Genomic DNA, 17,887 nt, shown 5'->3' with positions numbered 1-17,887 from the left:
ATACAAAAGAAAAGGAATAGTAAACAAAAAACTAAAGGAAAAAAAGAAAAAGAAAAGAAAGTAAGAAAAAGAAAATAATGAAGAAAAATAATAAAAGAAAGTAATAAAATAAATAAAGAAAAAAATGTTAGTAGTAGCGATGGATTGGTACTAGCGCTACTGCTAAGTTAGCAGTAGCGATGGTACTAAACCAACGCTACTCCTATATGTCCTACAGCTGTTAGTAGTAGCGTTGGATTAGTACGAGTGCTACTACCAAGTTAGCAGTAGCGCTGGTACTAAATTAGCGCTACTACTATGTTTAGTTAACCCGGTTCAAAATTTTCCTAACTCGCCCTCTCCCTCCACTCCCCCTCTCCCCCGCTCATGTGTCGTCGTCGTCGCCCGCCGGAGACCTCCCCGCACGTCCTCGTGCGACCTCGACCTCACGCCACCAGCGGAGACCCCCCCCTCCCCCCCCCCCACCCGTCCTTGCCGCCCCCCTCCAGGCATCATTGTTCGAACGCCCACTCCAGGCCGCCACCAGTAAGACTCTCTCTCTCTCTCTCCCTCTCCCTCTCCCTCTCCCTCTCCCTCTCCCTCTCTCCCTATCTCGATTGGAAGATGATGTTGTCGTGAACGCAGTTCCGGTCCCATGACTTGGATGATTCGTAGTGTGTGCCCATACGCGAGTAGAATACAGGGGCGGTTCTTTTCCTTCACAAGCGCAGTAGAGTATGTCTTAATTCAGTTTACTTTAGGGTTTCTTGATCCAAAAGGAGGTTTGAGACTGAAGCGCGTTAAATTCATCAAAACACTATACAAGTGAAATATTGAAGTGCTTTCGTTGTTTATTTGTGCATCTAAAAGTCATGTCATCTCCTCATTTCTTTTATTAAGCCAAGTTGATTGAACTGAATAGCATCCATTGACTAAGCAAGTAGATAGATTATTCACTTTAAGTATATAAAGGAACGCATTTAGTAGATAGTGTGTGGAATGTGCCTCAAAATGTTATCCTTTGAAGAAGTAGGTTGCATCCTGTTGTGTGTGCACGCCCAACTGTTTATTGTATGGAAGAAAAAGAATGGTAGCATCCAAAAGATAAGGTGCATGCCCGATACAGTCTTCCTAGAGTAAAACTATCATTTCCTGCTTGTGGTATTGTTAGCAAGTTCTACAAGTCTCAAATGATAAGACAGCTTCGTCGTTGTTTGTGACCACATAAATGGATTTAGTTCAACGTTCAGTTATGGTTTCTTGAGGAGAACATCCCTTGTTTGTTTTCGTGTGTACGATAGCTCTAGCTTATTCCTTGTGATCTACACAACCAAGGGGTTTCTATGATAGCCTGGCTTATTAGGGATGATAAAATACTCATATCAATAAGGATTTCCTTCTTTTTCGGGAGCTCATTCGAACAGAACTCCCAGGTTAAGCGTGCAAGGCTTGGAGTAGTTATAGGATGGGTGATAGACTGGGAAGTTGATCCCGGGTGCGCACGAGTGAGGACAGAGTGCGCAGAAAAGACTAGTATTGATATGTGGGGCTAGTCTAGATCCCGCCAAGAGTAAAGACCGCCAGCGGGTGTGTCCGGGGCATTACAAGTTAGTATCAGAGCCGACCCTCGTGGTTACACGGATGTTTGCGGACAGGTGTGCGGTCATGTTGTTCATGACGATTGTGACCCGTCGTGGCACACGGCATGGCACATTGATCATGATTGTTCAACTTTTATGAGTAGGTGGGAGTTTTATGTGTTGTGCAACGTTTATTTGGTCATGATTGTTTATCATGCTCTGTGATACGTCCATTTTGCATCATGCTTTCATGTTGTACCACGTGTCCAGATGTGTCCAGCTGAAACTTTGACACCATGAGTACCACGTGAGTTGTAACAATTGTGGAAAACAAAAGAGATGATTGAGTATGTGGGTTTGCCTTACAAGCTCTTATTTGACTCTTTCTGATGTTGTGATAAATTGCAATTGCTTCAATGACTATGGACTATTGTTGGTTACTTCTCGATAAGGTTTTTGCTTCATGCTTTGCTTTGTGAAGGAATTGTTACTTTCGCATAAGAATCTTTATGATGTATTGTTGTTCTATGTGTGATCATGATGCCCACATGTCCGTGTTATGTTTTATCGACACCTTCGTCCCTCAACATGTGGACATGTTTATGGAACTTGGTTTTCGCTTGAGGACAAGCGAGGTCTAAGCTTGGGGGAGTTGATACGTCCATTTTGCATCATGCTTTCATGTTGATATTTATTGTTTTTGGGCTGTTATATTACTTGTGGTACCATATTTATGCCTTTTCTCTCTTATTTTGCAAGGTTTATTTGAAGAGGGAGAATTCAGGCAGCTGGAATTCTAGACTGGAAAAGGAGCAAATCCTAGTCCACTATTCTGCACATCTCCAAATGCCCTGAAAATTTACGTGGATTTTTTCTGGAATATATTAAAAATACTGGGCGAAAGAACTACCGGAGGGGGGGGCACCAGGACCCCACAAGCTTGCCCACCGCCACCACCCCCCTGGTGGTGCACGGCAGGCTTGTGGCCTGCCTGAAGGCCCACTAGCCCCCCTCTTTTGCTATATGAAGCGGCCTGGTCTGGAAAAAATCAATCGAGAGCTTTTTCGTGGTTTCGCCGCCGCCACGAGGCCGAACTTGAGCAGATCCAATCTAGAGCTTCGGCAGGACGATCCTGTCGGGGAAACTTCCCTCCCGAAGGGGGAAATCGTCGCCATCGTCATCACCAACACTCCTCTCGTCGGAGGGGAGGCATCTTCATCAACATCTTCATCAGCACCATCTCCTCTCCAATCCCTAGTTTATCTCTTGTAATCAATCTCCGTCTCACGGCTCCGATTGGTACTTGTAAGGTTGCTAGTAGTGTTGATTACTTGGTGGAAGAGTTTATGTTCAGATCCTTGATGCTATTCATTACACCTCTGGTCATGATTATGATTATGTCTTGTGAGTAGTTACTTTTGTTCCTGAGGACATGGGATAAGTCATGTTAATAATAGTCATGTGAATTTGATATTCGTTCGGTATTTTGATATGTTGTATGTTGTTTTTCCTCTAGTGGTGTTATGTGAACGTCGACTACATAACACTTCACCATATTTGGGCCTAGAGGAAGGCATTGGGAAGTATTAAGTAGATGATGGGTTCCTGGAGTGACAGAAGCTTAAACCCCGGTCTATGTGTTGCTTCGTGAGGGGCTGATTTGGATCCACTAGTTTAATGCTATGGTTAGACTTTGTCTTAATTCTTCTTTTGTAGTTGCGGATGCTTGCGAGAGAGGTTAATCATAAGTGGGATGCTTGTCCAAGTAAGGGCAGTGCCCAAGAGCCGGTCCACCCACATATCAAACTATCAAAGTAACAAACGCGAATCATATGAACATGATGAAACTAGCATGACAGAAATTCCCGTGTGTCCTTGGGAGCGTTTTTGCTCCTATAAGACTTTGTTCGGGCTTTTCCCTTGCTGCAAAAGGGATTGGGACACTTGCTTCACTGTTGCTACTACTTGTTACTTGTTACTCTTTGCTTGCTACGTTTCACCTTGCTACACAATCACGTGTTACCGCTACTTTCAGTTCTTGTAGTTATTACCTTGCTGAAATCCGTTTATCACAGCCTTCTGCTCCTCGTTGGGTTCAACACTCTTACTTATCGAAAGGACTACGATTGATCCCCTATACTTGTGGGTCATCAACACTCTTTTCTGGCGCCGTTGCCGGGGAGTGAAGCGCCTTTGGTAAGCGGAAATTGGTAAGGAAACATTTATATATTGTGCTGAAATTTATTGTCACTTGTCACTATGGAAACTCTTCATTTGAGGAGTTTGTTCGGGGTATCTTCACCACGAACGGAAGCACGAGGAGTTGCTCCTCAACCTGAGGTACCTACTGAAAATATCTTTTATGAAATTCCTTTGGGTATGCTTGAGAAACTGCTGGCTAATCCTTTTACAGGAGATGGATCTTCACATCCAGACTTCAATCTAATTTATGTAGATGAAGTTTGTAGTTTATTTAAGCTTGCAGGTTTGCCCGAGGATGAGGTAAATAAGAAAGTCTTTCCTTTATCTTTGAAGGATAAGGCGTTGACATGGTATAGGCTATGTGATGATGCTGGATCATGGGGCTACAATCGGTTGAAATTGGAATTTCATCAAAAGTTCTATCCTATGCATTTAGTACATCGTGATCGGAACTTTATTTATAACTTTTGGCCTCGTGACAGGGAAAGCATAGCTCAAGCTTGGGGGAGGCTAAAATCAATGTTGTATTCATGCCCCAATCATGAGCTCTCGAGAGAAATCATCACTCAAAACTTTTATGCTCGGCTTTCTCATGAAGATCGTACCATGCTTGACATTTCTTGTGTCGGTTCTTTTATGAAGAAGGATATTGATCACAAGTGGAATTTATTGGAGAGAATCAAACGCAACTCTGAAGATTGGGAGCTGGAGGAAGGTTAGAAGTCAGGTATGAATTTCCAGTTTGATTGCGTTAAAACTTTTGTTGAGATAAACACTTCTAGAGATTTTAGCGCTAAGTATGGACTTGACTCTGAGATAGTAGCTTCTCTATGTGAATCTTTTGCTGCTCATGTTGATCTTCCCAAAGAGAAGTGGTTTAAATATCATCCTCCTGTAGAAAGCAACATAGCCAAAACCAATCTAGTTGAGGAGAAAATCATAGCTTTTAGTGATCCTGTTGTTCCTTGTGCTTACACTGAGAAACCACCATACCCTGCTAGGATGAAGGATTATTCTAAAGCTCCAACTGTGATACGTAGGGGTTACATTAGACCACTTGCACCCCCTGAGGAGATTAGAGTTGAACCTAGTGTTGCTATTATAAAAGATCTCTTAGTCGAAGACATAGACGGGCATGTTATTAAATTATGTGAGGACTCCGCTAGAATTGCTAAACCTCACGCGAAAGACAAGCACGGACCTGTAGTTGGCCTGCCCGTTGTTTCTGTTAAGATAGGAGATCACTGTTATCATGGTTTATGTGATATGGGAGCTAGTGTTAGTGCAATAGCCCGTTCTCTATATGATGAAATCAAAGATGAGATTGCACCTGTTGGCTTAGAACCCATTGATGTCACTATCACGCTAGCTAATAAAGACACTATCTGCCCTCTGGGAATTGTGAGAGACGTAGAAGTCCTGTGTGGTAAGACGAAGTATCCTACTGATTTCCTCGTCCTTGCTACTGCACAAGATAGCTTTTGTCCCATCATATTTGGTAGACCCTTTCTCAACACTGTCAATGCTCACATTGATTGCATTAAGCAGACTGTCACAGTAAGTTTCGAGGGTGTGTCTCATGAATTTAACTTCTCCAAGTTTGGTAAGCAAACCCATGAAAGAGAGTCTTCTGGTAGAGATGAAATCATTGCTCTTGCCTCTATTGCCATACCTCCTACGGATCCTTTAGAGCAATATATGCTTGAGCATGAAAATGATATGCATATGGAGGAGAGAGATGAGATAGATAGAATTGTCTTAGAACAACATCCTATTCTCAAGAATAATCTGCCTGTTGAACTGCTTGGGGATCCTCCCCCACCAAAGGGTGATCCTGTGTTCGAGCTTAGACAGTTGCCTGATACTCTTAAGTATGCCTATCTTGATGAGAAGGAGATATATCATGTCATTATTAGTGCTCTCCTCTTAGAGCGCGAAGAGAAGAAGTTACTAAAAACTCTTAGGAAGCACCGCGCTGCTATTGGATATACTCTTGATGATCTAAAGCGTATTAGTCCTACTCTATGTGAGCACAAGATTAAAACCGATCCTGACTTTAAACCAGTTGTTGATCATCAAAGGAGATTAAATCCTAAGATGAAAGAGGTCGTTAGAAAATAAATATTAAAGCTTCTGGAAGCAGGAATCATTTATCCTGTTGCTCATAGTGATTGGGTAAGTCCAGTACATTGCGTACCTAAGAAGGGAGGTATCACCGTCGTTCCTAATGATAAGGATGAACTGATCCCACAAAGGATTATTACCGGCTATAGAATGGTGATAGACTTCCGGAAACTGAACAAGGCAACCAGGAAAGATCATTATCCTTCGTCGTTCATCGACCAAATGCTAGAAAGGCTATCAAAACACACACACTTCTGCTTTCTAGACGGTTATTCAGGTTTCTCGCAAATACCTGTTGCACAATCTGATCAAGAGAAAACCACTTTCACCTGCCCTTTCGGTACCTTTGCCTATAGACGTATGCTTTTTGGCTTATGTAATGCACATGTCACCTTCCAAAGATGTATGATGCCTATATTCTCTGACTTTTGTGAAAAGATTGTCGAGGTTTTCATGGATGACTTCTCCGTTTACGGGTCTTCCTTTGATGATTGCCTCAGCAACCTTGATCGAGTCTTACAGAGATGCGAAGAAACCAACCTCATCTTGAATAGGGAGAAGTGCCACTTTATGGTTAATGAAGGTATCGTCTTAGGACACAAAATCTCTGAAAGAGGCATTGAAGTTGATAAGGCTAAGGTTGATGCAATTGAGAAAATGCCTTGCCCCACAGAGATCAGAGGTATACGAAGTTTCTTAGGTCATGCTGGTTTCTATAGAAGGTTCATTAAAGACTTCTCTAAAATTTCTAGGCCTCTTACCAACCTCTTGCAGAAGGATGTTCCATTTGTTTTTGATGAGGATTGTGAGGAAGCCTTTGAAATACTTAAGAAGGCTTTGATAACCGCACCTATTGTTCAACCACCTGACTGGAACTTGCCCTTTGAAATCATGTGTGACGATAGTGATTATGTTGTTGGTGTTGTTCTAGGACAAAGAGTTGACAAGAAGTTGAATGTCATTCACTACGCTAGTAAAACTCTAGACAGTGCCCAAAGAAACTATGCCACTACGGAGAAGGAATTTTTAGCAGTCATGTTTGCATGTGAAAAGTTCAGATCTTACATAGTTGACTCCAAAGTCACTATTCACACTGATCATGTTGCTATTAAGTACCTCATGCAGAAGAAGGACGCTAAGCCTAGGCTGATCAGATGGGTTCTCCTGCTACAGGAATTTGATTTGCACGTCGTTGACCGAAAGGGTGCTGACAATCCTGTAGCAGATAACTTGTCTAGGCTAGAGAATGTCCTTGATGACCCACTACCAATTGACGACAGCTTTCCTGATGAGCAATTAAATGTCATCCGCACTTCACTTAGTGCACCGTGGTATGCCGATTATGCAAACTATATCGTAGCCAAATACGTACCACCCAGTTTCACCTATCAACAAAAGAAGAAATTCTTCTTTGATTTGACACACTACTTTTGGGATGATCCTCACCTTTATAAGGAAGGAGTAGATGGTGTTATTAGACGTTGTGTGCATGAACATGAACAGGGACAGATCCTGCAGAAGTGTCATTCGGAAGCCTAAGGAGGACACCATGCTGGAGATAGAACTGCCCATAAGGTATTGCAATCAGGTTTCTATTGGCCCACTCTCTTCAAGGATGCCCGTAAGTTTTTCTTGTCTTGTGACGAATGCCAAAGGATAGGGAACATCAGCAAGTGTCAAGAAATGCCTATGAACTATTCAGTTGTCATTGAACCATTTGATGTCTGGGGCTTTGATTATATGGGACCCTTCCCGAGTTCCAATGGGAACACTCACATCTTAGTTGTTGTGGATTACGTTACTAAGTGGGTAGAAGCTATCCCCACTAAAAATGCTGATCACCACACCTCTATTAAGATGCTTAAAGAAGTCATATTCCCAAGATTTGGAGTCCCTAGATACTTGATGACTGATGGCGGTTCACACTTCATTCATGGTGTTTTCCGCAAGATGCTAGCTAAGTATGATGTCAACCATAGAGTTGCATCTCCTTATCATCCTCAGTCCAGTGGTCAAGTTGAGTTAAGTAATAGGGAGATCAAGTTGATCCTACAAAAGACCATCAATAGATCTCGAAAGAACTGGTCTAGCAAACTTGACGATGCACAATGGGCTTATAGGACTGCTTATAAGAATCCCATGGGCATGTCACCGTATAAAATGGTTTACGGTAAGGCTTGTCATTTACCTCTTGAGGTGGAACACAAAGCTTATTGGGCAATTAAAGAGCTCAACTTTGATTTCAAACTTGCCGGTGAGAAGCGGTTGTTTGATATCAGCTCATTGGATGAATGGAGAGCCTAGGCATATGAGAATGCCAGGTTGTTCAAGGAAAAGGTTAAGAGATGGCACGACAAACGAATACAGAAACGAGAGTTCAATGTAGGTGATTATGTCTTGCTATACAATTCTCGTTTGACATTCTTTGCAGGCAAGCTTCTCTCTAAATGGGAAGGTCCCTATGTTGTCGAGGAAGTATATCGTTCCGGTGCCATCAAAATCAATAACACGGAAGGAAATTTTCCTAGAGTGGTAAATGGGCAAAGAATCAAGCATTACATCTCTGGTACTCCCATAAATGTTGAGACCAATATCATCAATGTTATAACTCCAGAGGAGTACATAAGGGATGTTTATCAGCCTATTTCAGACCTTGAAAACGAAGGTGTATCTATTTCGGCAAGAAATTGGACTCCGATGCTTTTCCAATAGGAAATTTCTCAGTTTTGGAATTTTTGGAAAATTAGAAAAATAAAAAGTAGTCCGGAGAGCAAACGAGGCAGCCACAAGGGCCCACTCTGCCACCACCCCCCCTGGTGGTGGTGGGCAAGCTTGTGGGCACCTCGTGTGCCTCCCGGACTCCGTTTTCTTGCGGAGGACTCCTTCTGGCCTAGAAAAAATCAATATATAGTCGCCCGAAGGTTTTGATCTCCGTATCGCGTAGTTTTCCTCTGTTTTCGTTTCGGGCTTGTTTCTGCCGCACATCTAGATCATCATGACTTCCCCAAACGCTCCTAAGGACAAGATCTTCGAGAAGGTCATCAATCCCTACCTCACGGAAGTGCTGAAACACCCTCAATCTATCAATTGAGCAAGGGGATGTTGCACATGTGTGATGTTGAAGGGCCTAAGAAGACCGAAAGCGTGGAGACGAGGCTCGAAGCAATGGAGCAACAAGTCTTCAAGTGCCAAGGGATGGTTGAGCGTGGACTCAACGCCAACCACACGATGATCACGGAGTTCACTAGCAATCACAAGATGGATGCCATTAATATTGGGAAACACCTCTCTAGGCTTTACGATAGGGTTGAACAACTTCAGGGCCAGATCTATGACCTACAGAATCAAAACTGTGAGTATGAGTACAGATTTAAATCAATAAGGTTGGCTGCAGATTTGAGGATTCCGGCTACTCGTTCATCCTGCCATGATGGAGCATCTATGCCTTGGAAGACGGAGGATCAGACTACTCCAACAACACCACCATCACCACCAAAGGAAGACAACTAAGAATTGGTATGGGCAATCCCCTTGGCTTCTGCCAAGCATGGGGGAGTTGCGCTGGTATCGTATCACCTTTATATATTTTGCTTTTACCTTTGTTTTAGTTCTTTCCTTTTCAGTTTTTATTTCTTCTTTTAGAGGAATAAGTCTTTAGTTTTTAGTTTGAGTCTTTTGCTTTTGTCTCTCCCCCGATGTATTCGAGCTTACAAGTTATATAATAAAGAGTGTCTTAGTTAAGGGCTTTGCTTTGTGCCATGATCAATAGTATGAAAAGAACGATGGCATGAAAGATCATGAGACGATCTTATGGAAAGTGATAACTTCAATTATGACACTATGATGATTGGAACTTGTTGAGAATAAATCAACATAGACCTCAGTCATTGTTGCAATTAATAAGAAGTAATAAGGAAAGAGAGGTTCACATATAAATATATCATCTTAGACACTTTTTACAATTGTGAGCACTCACCAAACTATTACATGCCTAGGAGTAGATGTTGGACAAGGATGACAACATAATGAATTGTGTTTGCTTGGTTCCAAACAATGTTATATGATTAGAGATCCCTTGACATGTGATGATTGCTTCCACCTCATATTAGCCAAAACTCCCGCACCAAGTAGAGATACTACTTGTGCATCCATAAACCTCCAACCCAGTTTTTCCATGAGAGTCCACCATACCTACCTATGGATTGAATAAGATCCTTCAAGTAAGTTGTCATCGGTGCAAGCAATATAAATTGCTCTCTAATATGTATTATCTATTAGTGTGTGGAAAATAAACTTTGTACGAACCTGTGATGAGGGAGACATAAAAGCGACAGACTGCGTAATAAAGTTCTTTATCACAGGAGGCAATATAAAGTGACGTTCCTCCGCACTAAGAGGACACGCATTCAAAACCTCAAAAGCGCATGACAACCTCTGCTTCCCTCTGCGAAGGGCCTATCTTGTACCTTTACTTTTTACCCTTGTAAGAGTCATGGTGATCTTCACCAATTCCTTTTTTACCTTTGTCTTCGCTACCGTCACATGCTTGGGAAAGATCTATATTCATATATCAACTTGGAGTTGAGTAATCATGCTTTATTGTTGTTGACTTTACCCGTGAGGTAAATCGTTGGGAGGCAAAACTATAAGCCCCTATCTTCCTCTGTGTCCAGCTAAAACTTTGACACCATGAGTACCACGTGAGTTGTAACAATTGTGGAAAACAAAAGAGATGATTGAGTATGTGGGTTTGCCTTACAAGCTCTTATTTGACTCTTTCTGATATTGTGATAAACTACAATTGCTTCAATGACTATGGACTATTGTTGGTTACTTCTCGGTAAGGTTTTTGCTTCATGCTTTCCTTTGTGAAGGAATTGTTACTTTCCCATAAGAATCTTTATGATGTATTGTTGTTCTATGTCTGATCATGATGCCCACATGTCTGTATTATGTTTTATCGACACCTTAGTCCCTCAACATGTGGACATGCTTATGGAACCTAGTTTTCGCTTGAGGACAAGCGAGGTCTAAGCTTGGGGGAGTTCATATGTCCATTTTGCATCATGCTTTCATGTTGATATTTATTGCTTTTTGGGCTGTTATATTACTTGTGGTACCATATTTATGCCTTTTCTCTCTTATTTTGCAAGGTTTATTTGAAGAGCGAGAATTCAGGCAGCTGGAATTTTGGACTAGAAAAGGAGCAAATCCTAGTCCACTATTCTGCGCATCTCCAAATGCCCTGAAAATTTACGTGGATTTTTTCTGGAATATATTTAAAATACTGGGTGAAAGAACTACCGGAGGGGGGCCACCAGGGCCCCATAAGATTGCCCACCGCACCAGCCCCCCTGGTGGCGCAGGGCATGCTTATGGGCTTCCTGAAGGCCCACTAGCCCCCCTCTTTTGCTATATGAAGCGTCCTAGTTTGGAAAAAATCAATCTGGAGCTTTTTCGTGGTTTCGCCGCCGCCACGAGGCGGAACTTGAGCAGATCCAATCTAGAGCTCCGGCAGGACGATCCTGTCGGGGAAACTTCCCTCCCGAAGGGGGAAATCGTCGCCATCATCATCACCAACACTCCTCTCGTCGGAGGGGAGGCATCTTCATCAACATCTTCATCAGCACAATATCCTCTCCAATCCCTAGTTCATCTCTTGTAATCAATCTCCGTCTCACGACTCCGATTGGTACTTGTAAGGTTGCTAGTAGTGTTGATTACTCTTTGTAGTTGATGCTAGTTGGATTATTTGGTGGAAGAGTTTATGTTCAGATCCTTGATGCTATTCATTACACCTCTGGTCATGATTATGATTATGTCTTGTGAGTAGTTACTTTTGTTCATGAGGACATGGGATAAGTCATGTTAATAATAGTCATGTGAATTTGATATTCGTTCGGTATTTTGATATGTTGTATGTTGTTTTTCCTCTAGTGGTGTTATGTGAACGTTGACTACATAACACTTCACCATATTTGGGCCTAGAGGAAGGCATTGGGAAGTAGTAAGTAGATGATGGGTTGCTAGAGTGACAGAAGCTTAATCCCCGGTCTATGCGTTGCTTCGTGAGGGGCTGATTTGGATCCACTAGTTTAATGCTATGGTTAGACTTTGTCTTAATTCTTCTTTTGTAGTTGTGGATGCTTGCGAGAGAGGTTAATCATAAGTGGGATGACAGAAATTCCCGTGTGTCCTCGGGAGCGTTTTTCCTCCTATAAGACATTGTGGAGGCTTGTCCCTTGCTGCAAAAGGGATTGGGCCACTTGCTGCACCGTTGCTACTACTTGTTACTTGTTACTCTTTGCTTGCTACGTTTCACCTCGCTACACAATCACCTGTTACCGCTACTTTTAGTGCTTGCAGTTATTACCTTGCTGAAATCCGTTTATCAGAGCCTTTTGCTCCTCATTGGGTTCGACACTCTTACTTATCGAAAGGACTATGGTTGATCCCCTATACTTGTGGGTCATCACTATGCCATGTTGATCATTGGTCATCTAGAGTTGGGGAAATAACCCTTGTCAGATGATCCTTGATCATCTAAAATTGTTGGTGTTGTTCACCTAAAGGTTGATGATTTTAAGTACTTAGACTTGGGGAGTAGTAAGAAACACCTTTTGCATAATTGAGGTTTAAAACATAAATCTTATTTTTCTGGACCCTAGAAGCTTAATAAGAGTTGAAGTTCTCTCGAAATATTGCTGCAAAGCAGGTACTTATGACAATTTGGTGAGAAACCAAGAATTAAGATTCAAGGAAGGGTCGAAGAGATCTGGGAGATTAACTACGCTGGAATGCGCGATGCAACGATGTTCCATGTCAGGTGGGCTAAGGCCATCGTAACATAAAACAAGTGTTTCACTACCATGTCTATACCCGACGCGAAGAGCCCTACCGTGAACGTTAACGTCATCGCCAAAATTGAGCCATCGATAGACTCTAAGCACGTGACACGATGCTTCTTCATAACTGACCTCGCCAGTCCCAGTCGTGTTGTCGTGAGGAGAGTCATAAGGAACATCGTCGAAATGGATGGAGTCGCCAACGAGGAAGACTACGACCAATACGACAACCCGATGAGGGAATATGACGATGACGATGAAGCATACGTGAAAATAAGAATCAAGCGTACATTACCTAAGAAACATCATACTCCATTGTGACTGAAAAGAAGAATCAAGACAATGAACAAGAAAGGGAAGAAGCTCAATGTGAAACTTCTTCGACGTAGCTGAAAAACAATCGTTTATATATATGTATGTACTTTGCGTACGAAATAACACATGGTTCCGATAATACTCGTGCAGTGTGTGTGGGAAACATTCTCGTCGAGTGCGTGCGATGCCATCGGGATAAAAACAAAAAAGGGAGAAAGCAATACAAAAGAAAAAGAATAGTAAACAGAAAAGTAAAGGTAATAATAAAAACAAAAGAAAAAGAAGAAAAAGAAAATAACGAAGAAAAATAATAAAAAGAAAGTAATAAAATAAATAAATAAAGAAAAGAAAGTTATTAGTAGCGCTGGATTGGTACTAGCGCTACTGCTAAGTTAGCAGTAGCGCTCGTATTAACCAACGCTACTTCTATATGTCCTATAGCAGTTAGAAGTAGCGCTAGATTAGTACGAGTGCTACTTCTAAGTTAGTAGTAGCGCTGGTACTAAACTCGCGCTACTGCTATGTTTAGTTAACCTGGCTCAAAATTTTCCTAACTCCCCCTCTCCCTCCACTCCCCTCTCTATCCCTCTCCCCCGCTCCTGTGTCGTCGTCACCCGCCGGAGACCTCCCCGCCCGTCCCCGCGTGACCTTGACCCCACGCCACCCGTCGGAGACCCCCGCCCCCACCCGTCCCTGTCTCCCCCCTCCAGGCGCCTCTGCCCGGACCCCTCCAGGCGTGGTTGTTCCAACGCCCACTCTGCGCCACCACCGGTAAGACTCTCTCTCTCTCTCCCTCTTCCTCTCTCCCTCTCTTGATTGGAAGATGATGATGTTGTGAACGCGGTTCCGGTCCATGACTTGGATGATTCGTAGTGTGTGCCCATACGCGAGTAGAATACAAGGGCGATTATTTTCCTTCACAAGCGCAGCATAGTATGTCTTAATTCAGTTTTCTTTAGGGTTTCTTGATCCAAAAGGAGGTTTGAGCCTGAAGCGTGTTAAGTTCATCAAAACACTGTACAAGTGAAATATTTAAGTGGATTTCGTTGTTTATTTGTGCATCTGAAAGTCATCTCATCTCCTCATTTATTTGATTAAGTCAAGATGATTGAACTGGATAGCATCCATTGACTAAGCAAGTATATAGATTATTCAGCTTTAAGTATATAAAGGAACGATTTAGTAGATAGTGTGTGGAATGTGCCTGAAAATGTTATCCTTTGAAGAAGTAGGTTGCATCCTCTCATTTGCACACGCCCAACTTTTATTGTATGGAAGAAAAAGAATGGTAGCATCCAAAAGATAAGATGCATGCCCGATACGGTCTTCCTCCTAGAGTAAAACTTTTATTGAATGTCCGAGAACTGCTACTCTCTCAACGTCTGGACCTGAATCCTTTCACGAAGCTCGGGTCCTTCATCCCTGACTATGAAGATTGGAGCGCCTACATGGAGGAGTGATTGACGATGACAATGTGTGTTTATAATTATTACTATTGCATTTCTATGAACTAGCGTACATCGCTCTAGTTAATTAGTTTGTGTATGAGGAACTTCGTTATTTATGTTTACTATAGGTTGCTTGTATTTTGCTAACTATTCCTCTTTGTGTTTCTCAAGTACATTATGTTGCATATTATCGTTGAATTCATCAACTTACGATGCAAGTATATAGATCGAAGAGAGCGAAGGACTACTACGTCGTATTCATTGCGAGGGTTCCAGGAGTGTACGACCACTGGCCAGACGCTCGGGCCCAGGTGGACAGGTACCCGGGCGCTAGCCACACAAGGTTCGACAACAGAGACGAAGCAGAAAAGAATTAATTGCGGTGGATGTTACGACAAGAGAGGGAGTGAAACCGATGCCTCAAAAAGTACTACATAGTCGCGCTCTTGCTCATGTTGATCGCTCTTCTCTTCTCCATCATGGTTTAGATAGAAATCATGAAACTTGTGGGTGTGCCATGACTTGTGTATCGCTATTGTTGAGATGTGATGATATTTGTGTTGGATAATGATGATGATGGTATAAATGATGAGACTACTTTATGTGTATGATAGATGGGAATAATGTATGTTCATTATGATATGATGAAACTATTGTATAGAGCATGCACAAATACGTAGAGGGGGAACAAATATGTAGACGAGAATTAAATTATTGAAAGCAGAAATATTAGCAGTAGCATTGGTATATTAGCAGTAGCGCTGGATTAGCATCGGCGCTTGCTGTATTCGAGCGCTACGGCTACCTTACTTACCAGTAGCGCTGGTTCTCTAGCGCTACTACTAAAACTTAGTTGTAGCACCTTAGCAGTAGCGCTGCCACCAGTGCTACTGGTATAGGTAAAACAAGTGCTACTACTAGGCTTTCTCCTAGTAGTGTATTGAGCTATCTACCCCTAATTTAGTTATGCTATCGAAGTATCTAGCCTTAGTTAAATGTTGTCTTATGCTATCAAACTATCAAGTCTTAGTTAAATGTCGTCCTTTGTGGTGTATTTTTTTGAAAAGGAGGATCACTCCCAGCCTCTACATCATGATATAACTCTTCAAACAATGATCTGAACAATAAAGGAGGATCGCCCTTCGTGGTGTCTGTTGTTTGAACTATGTCCTATGTATGGCATTTACATGTTGCTTGTATGGATTCAAGTGTTCAAACAAAAGGAAACAACTACGAGGGCAGATAAATAGGGGTCGATCCCCTCCTGTCTGAGGGTCTGTCCATGGACACATATGAAAGATGAAATTTGTCTAGGGTGGGTGAATATGTGATGTCTACTACATAAATTTATTTTTGTAGAGTGTGTTAGGCTTTCAAACGCAAAATTGTGTACGACAGTAGTAATTTTCCCTCAAGTGAATTACCTAAGTTATATCAATATGTGGGAGGTGTAGGATGAAGATGGCCTCTCTTAAAAAACCATGCAATCAAATACAAGAACATTCTTGTGTCCCCATGTAACACCCCTCGTTTTCAGCTACACTAACCTAGGTGATCAAGCTACAATGATCAAAATCTTCTGCTAATCCATTTTTGCTAAACAATGTTTGATCATTTTTCAATCATATCTCTTTTCCTTTTTTTCTTTTTTGAAATTCAAATTCAATTAAAAAGTGGATTAAATATTTTCGCAAACGTGAAAACAAAAATCATGTTTGGGTTGCAAATAATCCCCTCGTGTTTTTAAAATTGAAACAAACCTTTTATAAGGTATTTTAGTGTATCTAAAAGAAATAAAATAGAGGCCAAAATATTATTTAATTGCCCTTTTGAATTATCTAAATTTCCAAACATTTTCAGATGGGCCTCAAACTTTTTGTTGCTCTGTCTAATATTGCAATATGATTTATGAGTGAGGTCACATATTTTTGCAAAAGTCAAATAGTATTGGATTAAATCATAAACAGAAACTTAAAAAAAGAAATCGGAAAAGGTTTTGGACTAGAAACACACCCCCCCCTCCCTTGGACACTTGTGGCCTACTGCTACAGGGACCGGCCTGGCCCACCTCCACTCCCTCGTTCAACCTCTATTAACGCGGGGCTCTGTGGACAAAGAGCGCACGTCCATGGCGCCGATGGCCACGTGGTGGCCATCCGTCCACTCCCAACGATGATAAGGCATGCCACGTGCCTCCTCTTCCCCCCTATGAACCCTAGCCACCATTTTCCCCACGCTCATTCGCTCGCCATCGCTGATCCACTCGGTCCTGTTCATCGTCGGCATGTCATCTCCTTATCTGCGGCCACCACCGCCCCCCTCCCTCGATGTCCAACAGCTCTAGCGCGGCCTTCTCCATCGACCCTGCTCTCGAGTGCGAGCCAGAGGACTCTGAATCGACTGGCGCAAGGCGTCTTCCTCCCCCATGGCCGCCGCATCCGCCGCGTCGAACGGACATGGATTCGCCACCTCTGGTCCACCCTGCATCGCCACGATCTCGCCAACGCACTCGTAGTGAGATCCTCTTCATCCATGATCGGGCACCGCCCGTCACCGCAGCGGTTCGTCATTGTTACCGGTGCATTTGTCCACCCCCCCCCCCACCTCGAACTATTGTTGTTGTTGCGCTCATGGAGCCCCTAGGACGTCGTCCATCTCCTCTGGTCGACGAAGTAAGGCTCGTCGTCTCGATTCTGTCAAGCGCCGCCAGCCATCGCCGCTCGTCATTGGCGTCATTTCCGACGGCTCTTAAACGCGTAGCCACCACCAATCGACGTCTCTCCTGCTCCGCGTCACGTAGGTACCAACCTCTGGTCGAATGGTCGCCGGAGGCGAGCTCATGTTCATCGCGGGAGCACTCTCTTGTCGCCACCGTTAACTTGATGACGGGGTTGGTTAATTAGTGGCTAAGCCAGCCCCTAACCCACACTCACAACCGGGCCCCATGCGATTTAATTAACCCTAGTAAACTATTTAATTAAACTAACTAAACTGATAAGTGAGGCCCAGCCCACTATTCTACTAGATCAGGTTGCCCCAGTCAACGTGCCGACGCGACACCTTGCGCACTAGTCACCCTCTGCTGACTGGGAGTTGACCTAGTCAATAGGGGCCATCAGTCAGCCCATGTGTGTGCTGATTGGGTACAACTCTAGGTGCACTTAGAAATTACTATTCTATATAATTCGAATTATCAAATAAAAGTAATTTTAGAAGAGTACTAAAACTTTGTAAATTCATATAAAAGAATTCATATCTCGGATGAAAAAGCTTTATACATGGAAGTTGCTCAGAAAAATCCCACGAATCTGAATACATTGTTTGTTCATCTCTCACATGCCACTACTATGATGAACATGGAAATTTGGCGTTAGAATCATCTGTCCGGTAGTAG

The 17,887-nt window shown here is 42.7% G+C and overlaps 1 non-coding gene across 1 annotated transcript; it reads left to right on the top strand.

Moving 5' to 3' along the window:
* The first annotated feature begins 1,067 nt into the window (after positions 1–1,067).
* LOC123414530 lies at positions 1,068–1,185 on the top strand. The gene has a single exon (XR_006614467.1). It is a non-coding gene; the product is annotated as a small nucleolar RNA snoR104 (small nucleolar RNA).
* Positions 1,186–17,887: the final 16,702 nt, after the last annotated feature.

Source organism: Hordeum vulgare, chromosome 7H (genome assembly GCF_904849725.1).
Source record: "Hordeum vulgare subsp. vulgare chromosome 7H, MorexV3_pseudomolecules_assembly, whole genome shotgun sequence".
Classification (NCBI taxonomy): Eukaryota; Viridiplantae; Streptophyta; class Magnoliopsida; order Poales; family Poaceae; genus Hordeum; species Hordeum vulgare.
The sequence above is the reverse complement of the archived record's forward strand: the minus strand, read 5'-3'. Positions and strand labels throughout refer to the sequence as shown.